The sequence below is a fragment of the Mustela putorius genome, unplaced genomic scaffold, assembly GCF_011764305.1.
Source record: "Mustela putorius furo isolate JIRA1106 unplaced genomic scaffold, ASM1176430v1.1 tig00000695_pilon_pilon_pilon, whole genome shotgun sequence".
Classification (NCBI taxonomy): Eukaryota; Metazoa; Chordata; class Mammalia; order Carnivora; family Mustelidae; genus Mustela; species Mustela putorius.
The window spans coordinates 3461179-3472848 of NW_025421447.1; the positions used below are offsets into that span (position 1 = coordinate 3461179).

Here is an 11670-nt window from a genome sequence, read left to right on the forward strand (position 1 = left end):
CTTTAACCTGTGAACTTTGGTCTACCTGCGGTCACTGGGGTCAGACATCATTGCATTTCCCAAAACCTGATTTTAGATTTAGATTTTGGCGCTTTTTAGCTTGGTTATTTCTGTCAGCTTCAGGGTTTTTTTTTTTTTTTTACTTAATTTGGGGGTCATCCCTGTTCTATTTTCCACACAGGGCTAGTTCTTACTGTGTGTAAAAGAATGTGCTATTTAAAAACTGTGATGGGGCCATCAAGATATATCAATATTACCACAATGGAAGTAAATGGTAGGATCAATGTAGCAGAGGTATGGGTGGGATGGGTAAGACTATATTTCATCATTGATTCTGCAAATAATTCTCGTGTTCTATATTGTGTGCAAAGTGCTAGGGGTATAACAGTGAACGAGTCCTGCCCCTGTAGGGCCCATATTCTACTCAAGGAGAGAGAGAATGAAAAGGCCAAAGTGGCAAATGATTAGGCTGTGGTCATTGTTGGAAGGAACTGAAGGAAGCAAATAGTGAAATGGCAGGGAGCGATTCCACTGGAAAGAGTGCTTCCATTGGAAGAGATAGAGTGACTAGTAAAGAGCTCTCAGAAGAGCTGACATTTGAATAAAGATTTTAAGGAAGAGAACTAGAGGGTTTTTTAGGCAGAGGAATAGCAAGGACAAAGGGCCTGAGTTGGGAAGGAGGTTGGTGTGTTTGAAGAATAGAAAGTAGGTCTGTGTGGCTGGATTGGGATAACATAATGTGGGAGATGTGCATGGGTCAGATAATAAAAGGTTTTATTTTCCAGGAAAAGGAGTTTGGATTTTTATTGTAAGAGTGATATGAAACTTAGATGATTTTAAGTAGGCAAATTACATGAATTGCTTTAAGAAGACATTCCAGATGCTGAGTGGGGAAGAGTTGAAGCAAAGAGAGAGAGAGAAGCCATGCTGTTATTCACGTGAGGGCCTGGCAGAGGACAGATAGAGAAATGGTCAGATACCAGATATGCTTTTAAGGTAGAGCCAAACACCTTGCAGTTGAATTAGCCAGTGGCACTGGGGAGGGCAAGAGGAAGGAAGGTGTGTTGGTTGCATCCTCTGGGAAGTAGATGCTGTGGAGTGGGGAGTGTAAGAGGTATCAGAGGTGGTGTATGTCTAGGAAAGAAAAGGGGAAAGGAAGCAGGATTGGTCAGGGAGAGCCACAGTCTGAAATGCAGATAATATCTTGGGCAACCATTGGGGAACTCCAGGGCCAAGGTGTCTTGTGAGAGGGGGTCCCACTGGGCAGAAATGTCTGGGCCTTCGTGACCCCTCACGTTGCTCTTAGTCACTGGTGGGGGGCTGCCTGGGAGGAGTGTGCCCTGGCTTGAAAACCGAGACAGATCCTGAACTTTCTACCAGCCAGAGGCTGACAGCTGAGTGCTCTTGTCCTGAAGACAGATCTAAGCAGGGCTTCCCCATGGCTATGACAGTCCTTCCCTTGTACCGTGTGGGTCTGTTCTCTGGACACGTGCAGGGGGTGGGGGTGGCCTTTCTGGGGTCCTAGTGAGCTCTCTTCCTAAAGGGACCTAGAAAAGGATGGTCTGTGGATTAACCACAGGCTATTGCCATAGCTGATCTTGGGGCTGTGACTGATAACTCCCTGCTCCATTATCCACTCCAAATTCCACTCTCATCTCTGCTGGTCTTGATGGCTTGCCTTATTCTCCAGGCAGTCTGAGCCCCCAACGACCTCACCCTTCACCGGCTGAGCTGCGCTTGCCGTTCCTAACACAGTTAGGCAACAGAGTGCCAAGAGGTGCCCACGGAGATAACCGGAGTTCCACACATATGCCTGCTCCATGTGTTTAGCAGCATTCCACCCCCGTTTGCTGGGCAGGCTCAGTATCCCTGTCTCAGTCCCCACTCAAAGCCCCCACCTTGCATATCACCCAGGATAGGGGCTAGAGCCGTGTTTCTAGGTAGCGACATAGTGTCTCCAGAACAAAGAGGTCCACGAGGTGTTGTTTCCTAGTGGATGTGATATGCAGCCCAATTTGTCTTTTCTTTAAGGAGATGTCCTAACATACCTCTGACTCCTGGATCCCCCAAACTACTGCCAGGGGAGGTCCCCACAATCTTCACAGAGTTTATACAGCATTCTCTTGCATGACTGTGTCTTACCAAGCCTTCCAGGGGCTAGCCCCCTCTTGCTCATGCTCTCCCATCAGCACAATATCATTGATGTGGTGGATCAGTGTGGCGTTCTCTGGGATGTCCACATGGTCTAGAGCTTTTCTGAATATACCATGACATAGATTGGGAGAGTTGGTATATCCTGGGGACAAAGCTAAATGAATGTTGTTCAGTCCCTGTGAATGCTGTTTCTGGTCCTTTTCCTGATTGGGTTACAGAAGAATGCATATGTCACATTCATGCCACATGTCATGTACCTGAAGCCGTATTTGTCTGCTTTAGCAAGGAGACCACGTCCAGTGTGGCAGCTGCAATCAGGGCTTGAGCTGAGCTGGCTGTAGTCATGGTCATTCTCCAGGACGCATCTGTTTTCTGCATGAACCAGACTGGCGAATTAAACAGGTATGATAGAGACTGCTGTCCCTTGCAATCCTTAAGGGTGGCGCTGATTTCTGTCTTCTCTCCAAAATGGGAGATAAGTAAATTATATATATATATATATATATATATATATATATATATAAAATTAATAATAACACATGATTATATAATATATAATATAATAATATATAATAATCATTAATAATATATAATATATAATTATAATATATATTACTTATATATAATTTACTTATCTCCCATACTTATATATAAGTAATATATATATAAAATTTATTTATCTCCCATTTTATATATATAATATGTATATATAATATATATTTTAAAACTAATTTTCCCCCTTTTAAAAATAGATTATTTATTGATTTGTCAGACAGAGAAAACACAAGTAGGGGGAGCAGCAGAGGGAGATCGAGAAGCAGGTTTCATGTGGGGCAGGGAACCTGACATGGGGCTTGATCCCAACCCTGAGATCATGACCTGAGCCAAAGGCAGGAGCTTAACTGACTGAGCCACCCAGGCATCCCAATTATTTTCCCCTTTCAATTCCTTTAATTTCAACAGTCTGTCAAAAAGAATCAATAAACAAACATTGAATTACATTTTGTTGGTTTTTTCAAATGTACAAACATTTGTGCAACTCTCACCCTGACCGCCCCGCCACTTTTCTGTATGCCACACGCCACCTGTGGACACAAAGCCCCAGGACAAAGCCGGCATGGTCTACTTGGAGCCAGTAGACAGGAGAGTGATGAGGCCTGATGAAACTCTTATGGACAAAACAGAGTTCACATGGGGTTGAGGTTCATCAATATAAAGAAGGAAGCAATGATGACCAAGAGTAGGAATAGGGTGTTGTTACAGAAGATGGAAAATGTTGTAGCTTCATAATCAGCACCTTCATTCTTCCACGAGATTCTTTCATCTTTTTCCTTTCGGGACATCTTTCTGATACAAGCTTCAGAATGTTTCAAGTCAGTTCTCTGGAAACAGTAGCCTCCCTCTTCTGTGCTACTAGATGGGGATGGTGGACACAATGAAGGCTTTCCTGAGGAAAAACATGGAGGGCTTGGCTGAGAGCCAAAATCCTGGAGGAGCAGATTCTCCTCAGACTGCTGCTTGGAGCCACCTTTGGGAGCTAGGGTGGAGCCCATATTTATTTATTTTAAAAAGATTTTATTTATTTGAGAGAGAGAGAAAGCATGAGAGGGGAGAGGGTCAGAGGGAGAAGCAGACTCCCTGCAGAGCTAGGAGCTAGTGGGACTCAATCCCAGGACTCCAGGATTATGACCTGAGCCAAAGGCAGTCGCCTAGCCAACTGAGCCACCCAGGCGCCCATATTTTAAACTGAAGTAGCGTTGACACAATGTTACATGAGTTTCAATATACCGCAATGTGATTCCACAACTCTTGATGTCTGCTCTGCTCACCACAAGCGTAGCTACCGTCTGTCACCATACACCACCACTATTACAGTACCACTGACTGTATTCTCTATGCTGTCCCTTTCATCCCCATGACTTATTCTGTAATTGGAAGCCTAGACCATCCCCTGCCCGTCACCCTTCTTGCCCTCCCTCCAACTCTTCTCCTCTCTGGCATCCACCAGTTTGTCCTGCGGTATTGTTTTTTATTTACCATCTTGCCTTAGAGGTGTGAGAGTGGGGAGAGAGGCGCAACTTCCGAAGCTTCCCCACTGTGATAGCTCTTACCACACAAAGACAACAGACCCAATGTAGGGGCTTTCCGAATAGCCAAAATCAGTTCCAGTTACACCTTCAGGAATGGGGCCACGACCACCAGGTGGGGCCATGGACCGGTGGAGCTTCTTAGGATGGACTCCAGCCAGGACTCCATTTTGATGGCCCAGGAGCCCATCAGTCCAGTCCACAAAGTAGTCCATGTCCACAGTGACATTTCAGGTCTCTGAATATCAGGCTTATTTCAGACTTTATGTCCTGCTGGATACTCCCCCTCCCCTAGTTCCAGTTGCCTGAGTAAATGGCTGTTAAGGCCCTTTGGGAGAAGGGCTGGTGGAATTATTACAACATGTACTTGCCGTAGGGTCCTTCCTCCTAGGGACTCATCCACATTTTCATTCAACAGATTTCAGGTCTGCAAACAATTTTAGGTGTAGGAACTGGGCAGGGGATCATGATATTTTTTTTTTAAAAGATTTTATTTATTTATTTGACAGAGATCACAAGTAGGCAGAGAGCCAGGCAGAGAGAGAGGGGGAAGCAGACTCCCCGCTGAGCAGAGAGCCTGATGCGGGGCTCTATCCCAGGATCCTGAGACCATGACCTGAGCTGAAGGCAGAGGCCTAACCCTCTGTGCCACCCAGGCGCCCCTCATCTCATCCATTTTGAAATGTGCAATTCAGTAATATTAAGCATATCCACAATGTTGTGCAGCCCAGCTCTGGAGCTTTCTCGTCTTGCCATACAGAAACTTCGTACCCATTAAACAACAACTCCCCATTTCCCTCTTCCCCCAGTCCTTGGGAACTGATGAGGGAGCAGGAGGCTGGCTGAGGACAAAGCAAAAGCTGGTGCCTTGCACCCCCCCTTCATCCACTCCTCTCCATATGTGTAGCATTCCTCAGGCACCCCTGACTGCCATAAAATGATAAATAGTTAACTTGCTGAGATCCTTCACCCCACCGAACCTGACTTAGGTTCTGGGACTTCATCAGGAACCACCATTCTACTTTCTGTTTCTGTGAGTCTGACTACTTTAGATACCTCATATAAGTGGAATCATATAGTATTTGTTTTTTTGTGTCTGGCTTGGTTGACTTAGCATAATGTCTTCAAGTTTCCTGTGTTGGGCTCCACACCAGGTGTGATGCCTACTTAGAAAAAAAAAAACAAAAAATAAAATAAAATATCCTCAAGGTTCATTCATGTTGTAGTATATGACAGATTTCCTTCCTTTTAAAGGCTGAATACTGTTTCATTATATGTATATAGCACATTTGGTTTATTCATTCATCCTTTGATGGACACTTGAGTTACTTCCATCTCTGGCCTATTGTGAACAATGCTGCTGTAGACATGGGTGATCTCTTCAAGGTCTTGCTTTCAATTCTTTTGGGTCTATGCAAGGAGTGGGGTTGCTGGATCATGTGGTCATTCTCTTTTTATTTTTTGGAGGAACTACCGTATTGTTTTCCGTAGTGGTTGCATGATTTTACATTCTCGTCAACAGTGCCCAGAGATTTCAGTTTCTCCAGTTTCTTCTGGTTGGAAACAGTTCTCTTTATTATTTCTCCCTCCATTTTTGCTTGCAAACTGATTCCTTTTTTAGTTCCTTTCTCTTTCAATACCTTATCACTTACAGTGAAGAAAAACATACTGGTATTGTTAGCATTCTGCTTGGAAACCCTCTTAGCCACCTTCAACAAGTTTATTGGGTTCATTTTCTATTTTCCAAGTACCACAGGTGACAGTTTCATAAATGATTCCACTGCTATCTCGCACGGATGACCCTTCCTTTAAGCATCCAATAACAATTTTCACCCTGCCTATCAAGACTAATAGTCTTCTTGCTGCCTGCCCTGCTCGCCTCTGTCTGCTCCCTGGGCCCAGTGCTAATGCCACGTGTTTTAGTTATGTTTAATTATGGTAGTATCCGACTTCCGAGTACCAATTTCTGTTTCAGTATCTACTGCTGAATGACAAACTTAGTGGCTTAACACAACACAACAATTTTTTCATTTCTCACAATCCCATGGGTTGACGAGACAGTGGATCTTGGGGTCTTGCTTGGTGTGCTACGTTTAACCAGTGCGTGTGTGGAGGCTTGGAGGTTGGGATGATTCCATGTGGTTTCAGGGCCCCTTTCCCCAGGTGGCCTCACATCCTCAAGAATGCTCGCTCAAGCTCCACATATGCAACTGAATTTTAAGAAGCCCAGGCTTCTTCCATGCAGTGAGGGGGCTGCAAGCCTTTTAGGGTCCAAACTCTGGGACCTACACAATGGCACCTTCTGTTGGCCAAAGCAAGTTACAAGGCAAACCCAGATTCAAATGGTGGTTGGAGAAACAACAATGCCTCTCCAGCAGAGGAACAGTAAACTCACACTCCAAGAGAGCACGGAAGGAGGGTGATTCAGCAAGGACCATTGCGTAAGGATTTCCCACATTTATTTAAGTTAGAGCCGTCTGTTAGACACTGAAGTAGAGACCTCAGATGGGCACGTGGCTGTAAGTGCCTTGATCTCAGAGGCGGGTTGGGGTCTGGAAAGTGAATTTGGGAGGCATCTACAGAGACATGAGGAATTGTCCTGCCCACCTGGTTCTTGGTCACCATGTCCCCATGTCCATTTGGACTGTGGATTGGGACAGGGTGGGAGTAGAGTGCCGCCCACCACAGCCTGAGCTGGGGGAAGGTTGGGGGAAGGGAAACCTTCTGTTCCCGAGGTAGGTGGCTCTAAGTCCCTCTCCCCACTTGGGCAAAGAGCACTTCGCTCGCCTTCTCCTTCCTTTCCCACCCCAACACAGCCACCACACAGCGCTAGGGATGACGTTAGGACAGCTGGTCTATTGCCTTGGTTTGCCACCCTCAGAAAGGAACCCAGCAAATGGAGGACCACACTGCCCTGCTCTATCGTCTTGCCCTTGTGTCTCTCAGTCTTGCCAGGTGGGAAGACTGCACAAGCCACCTGATTCTACCACTACTGACTGTTCCTTCTCAGCCTTCATCTCAGGGACAGTAATTGGGCGTCATTGGAGTACCTCGTTAACCCAGCCTGTTCACCGTTATGTTACACTTTTCTGTGTGTCTCTGGAAGAAAGGGCTCTTCGCTCTCATTGTTTTAATATCTGGAAGAAGGAAAAGCAAGGGCGAGGCTGAATCTAGCATTTCTGAAAGAAGGAGGTGATTTCAGAGTTATTCCAAACCAGCAGGAAAGACAGGGGAGACCACTCCAACTTGTCCAAAGCGGGAAGCAAAGAGGAAGAGGGATTAAGAGTTGGAGATGGGGGTGCAGATTCCAGTGCTACCCTCTCTTCTAGGAGTTACTCTTCTCCAAATTGTCCTTGAGAAAAAGAAAACTGGGGGCACCTGTGTGGCTCAGTGGATTAAGCTGCTGCCTTGGGCTCAGGTCACGACCTCAGGGTCCTGGGATAGAGCCCTGCATCCCCTGCATTGGGCTCTGTGCTCAGCAGGGAGCCTACTTCCCCCTCTCTCTCTGCCTGACTCTCTGGCTACTTGTGATCTCTCTCTCTGTCAAATAAATAAAATCTTAAAAAAAAAAAAAAGAAAAAAAGAAAAAGTGATGACTCTACCCTACTGATGACTTCGGAGGAACTGGGAATCTGTATTCTTTCCAACCTTAACGCAGTTTTCCGCACATTTGTTAACTCTCCAAGATCCTATTTTTAAACTGGTTCGGCTTATTTTTGCGTTCTCGCCCAGCCTGCTTCCAAGGCCGGGGTTGGGCTGGGGCTGGGGTGAGGCACTGGCTCTATCTCTCATTTCCTGAGCTGAGCTGGGTTGTACTAATTGACCTCAAGGGTCTCAGCTGTGCTAAGTTGGGTGTTTGTTAGATCTCGTTAGGCTTGTAATTAGTGCAGAAAATCTAGGTCAGAGGCAACTGGTTGGAGTGATGGTCTCAGGGGGGCGTGAATAAAGACGGGGAATAGCAAACAGGTTCCTGGTTCTGTGGGTGGGGTGAGCCAGGGACAGGGACCTGTGAGACGAGTGTCATACCCACAGACAGGCAGACACAGGGTCACGTGCAGAAAGGCGCTTAAACTCTTGGGTGCGTGAGTGTGCTGGCGTGTGTGTGTGTGTGTGTGTGTGTGTGTGTTGTGTTTGCTCCCGCCTTTACCCGGGTTTCTTTCCAACCTCTCCTTATATGGTGTGGCTTCAGAGCAGGCTGGGGATTGGCTGCTGTAGCTGGGAGATTGGGTGCTTGGAAGAAAGGAGGAAGAGAAACGAACGGGCAGGGGCTGGGAGTGAGAAGGGGAGGGGGCTGGAGCCGAGCTTCGAGGGAGGTGGAATAGGGCTGGGTCGGCATGCCTATGAGGTGTAGAAAAGGGAGAGATTCGGCGGGGACTGGTTTTGGGGAGAATAAGGTAGAATATACTGTTGACAGAAGGGCTGGGAGCAGGGGTCAGCGTTCCAGGCTCAGCACCGCATGCTTTCCAAAGGTGGGAGCAGGAGTTTGTGAAACTTGTGGGGTTCTTGCCTTTTCTTCTCACCCTAAACAGCCTACAGCTCTGTGAGACAGCATGCACAGGAACCCATCAGTTCTTCAGGTCAGCACCTGAGACATTATCATCCTGTTCCCCAAACCCCTACTTCACAAGTGAGTGCGGAAGAACAGATCAAGTGGAGGAAAAGGTCCCTGAACTAGGAAATGGCACTGAGTTCTTCACCTGTCTCCACTCCCTACCCTGCTTCAACTCTGTGTCCTGGATTTCCTCATCTCCCCATCCTAGAGCCTCCCAAAAGATTCTCCTTTTTCCAGTTCCTTTGTGTAAGAAAAGAATATAGCACAATTGATGGAAGAGGGCAGGGGAGGAGGGAAAACTACACATCCCGAAGCAGGTCTCCCAGTAACTGTGTGATGAGCAAGTTGGCTCACAGCCCCCTGCTCGATCTACCCGTTTACTCCAGAACCCTGCAACTGGGAGGGAGTGGAGGCAATATAGGAGGTGAAGGATGGGGCTGATAGAATGCGGAGAGAGAGGTCTGGGAGAGGGGAAGCTGGGCTCCCGGTGCTCTTGTCCTCCCTGGTCCTCCCGTCGGCCCAGCTTCAGGGTCCCAATGGGAAGGCTGGCTTGGTGCTCATCTCCCAGCTCTGGAAGACAGGAGAGTTGGGGCTCCCCCTCTCTATCTCCAACCTTAGAACTGTGCCTGGTCCTGTCTCTCCTTGAAGAAGGGGCATGGCTGCTGCCTGGAGGGTGGACTCAGCTGGCTCCCAGACTAGGACAAAGTGGCAGTGATCAACCCCAGGCCCTAGGTCTCCTAGTCCTTGCTGTCCCCAGGCTACCGCGTCGTTTCCCTGAGCACAGCTACCACGGGGGCCCGTGGGCATGTGGCCCATGTGGCCCGTGTTTAGTGCTAGCGGTTACTTACCGGCCAGATGGCCGGCACTTTCCTATGTCCTCTTTGCTTGCTGGTCAAGAACTCTCCATTTTGCAGATGAGAAAACTGACACTCAGACAGCTGGTGCCTTGCCTGGGACCTCATGGCAAAAAAAGCCAGACTCTGAACCCAAATCTGCTTGGTTCCAAAGCTGGGCTCGTTTTGGTCCCCTGTGACTTGGTTCTGGTGCCTGGATCTTAGTCTCTGGGAGGCCTGATCTTTCTTTTCTGCTCCCCTCCCTCACCTGTCATTCTCCTCCCAGCGCCTCCCTGTGTCCTCTACCTCCTCTGGCAGCCACAGGGAATTGACTCATGGGGCTGCACATGTCCTTCTCACTTTGGTCTTTTTCATTATGTGGGAGCAACCAGGAAGAAAAAGAAGAGGGAGGGTGCTGGTAAAATACAATTTATACAAAGATAGGGACTTCTCCAGGGAAATATTTTAACCTTGATTTTCATGATTTGTCGACAGGTGGGTCTCCTGACCGTGTGAGTTTAGGAGAGAGAGGCCTGTCTGGAGGATGGCAAATCTGCAGACCCAGACTTCCTGCAACCTCAGGAGACCCTGGGGATGACATTTAGGTGGCTTTCACTCAAATTGGATACATATTCATTGGGGAAGAGGAATATGTCTAAATTTGTTTAAAGAGCCACAGCTAGATCTAGGGAAAAATCTTCAGGATTGCATGGTGCAAGAATCTCTCTTCCATAGAGACCGTTGAACTTGGGAGACCTCTCTCATCTTGCTTACTTGGGATGTGGAAGCAACATTAGAGCAGAAGAATGGGAATTGAAGGGTCTGCACTTCACCCAGAGGATTTTCCTTTTCTCCCTCCTACTGTGTCTTCCTGAACGTCACATCAGGGCCGTCTCAGTGCCAGTGCCAACAGGCAGTCTGTCCCAAAGTTGTCCCCTACGTCCCCTCTTACCACAAGAGAAGAGCTAGGTCCTGGCTCTTGGAGGCAAGAGAAGATCTAGGGGAGAGGGCCAGGGGCTAGCAAGGGCTGCGTACACTTCCAAGTGGTTTCTAACCCCTTTTGCTGATTCGTGAGCCTGTTCCCTTCTTGTCAAACCCCACTCAGCTCTTGCCTTCACAACTCTTCTCTGGCCCCTGTCACTGTTGTTAACCTGATCTAAGGAACTGCAGAGGGAAGCAGCAAACTAAACAGAATGAGCGTGTGAGCTCTCATGTTGACAAGAATGCAAGGGAGCCTGGCCAGGAGGGTGGTGGCGTGAGTGCAGAGCTGTTTTGCTGAAGTCGGGGCCTGATGAGTGTTGGGAAAGAGGTTTGAGGAAGGAGAGGGAGAGGCTACAGGAAACCCTAGCTTGGCCAAAAGAGGAACCTGGGCACACGTTTGGTTTTCCCCTCAATCCTGCCCAGCTTGCATTGCAAATCAGTTTCGTTCTTAGTGTCCTTCTTCTGTGGGGTCAGTTGCCCCTAGTTCCCCTGCACTGGGCACCCCCTCATGGAAGGACCACACCATTCCAACTGTCCAACACTGGATCTTTGAGTTGGTGTTGGGAAATGACGACACCAGGCAGACAAGATAGCCAAGCTGCTTGGTCTCAGATGATATGAACAAGAAGCTGGTGTGTCTGGTGGGGGGGGTGGGGTCCCACAAATCCTACTCAGGGGCTGGGACAGGTGTCACTTCTGTGTGTGCAGTTGGCAATGGCTTCCACATCCCCAGGGCTAGAGCTGGAGAGCTGAAATTTCACCCTCGGATTGACAACCTGGAATGAGACACAAGAGAAAAAGCCTCCCCTGCCGAACTCAGCTTATACATGTCCTTGGGAGCAGCAGAACGTTCCCTGCTGTGTCTCAGAGGGGTGGTGTGTGTAAATGGCCAGACTATGCCTTTATTCCACCCGCTCCCTCTTCATCCAGGTAAAAGCTTCTTAATACTAATGCAGGGGTCACCTCCTCAAATCTGAGGCAACTGAGGTGTCAGAGAAAACAGCCGTGGGTAAGGAAGGAAACGAGGGTGGCGGGAAGGTTGGGCAGCAGCAAGAGCAACGAG

At 47.9% G+C, this 11670-nt stretch overlaps 1 pseudogene; it reads right to left on the reverse strand.

The window, feature by feature from the left end:
* Positions 1–3276: 3276 nt before the first annotated feature.
* On the reverse strand, positions 3277–3707 carry LOC123392942 (annotated as a pseudogene).
* Between the last annotated feature and the right edge of the window lie 7963 nt (positions 3708–11670).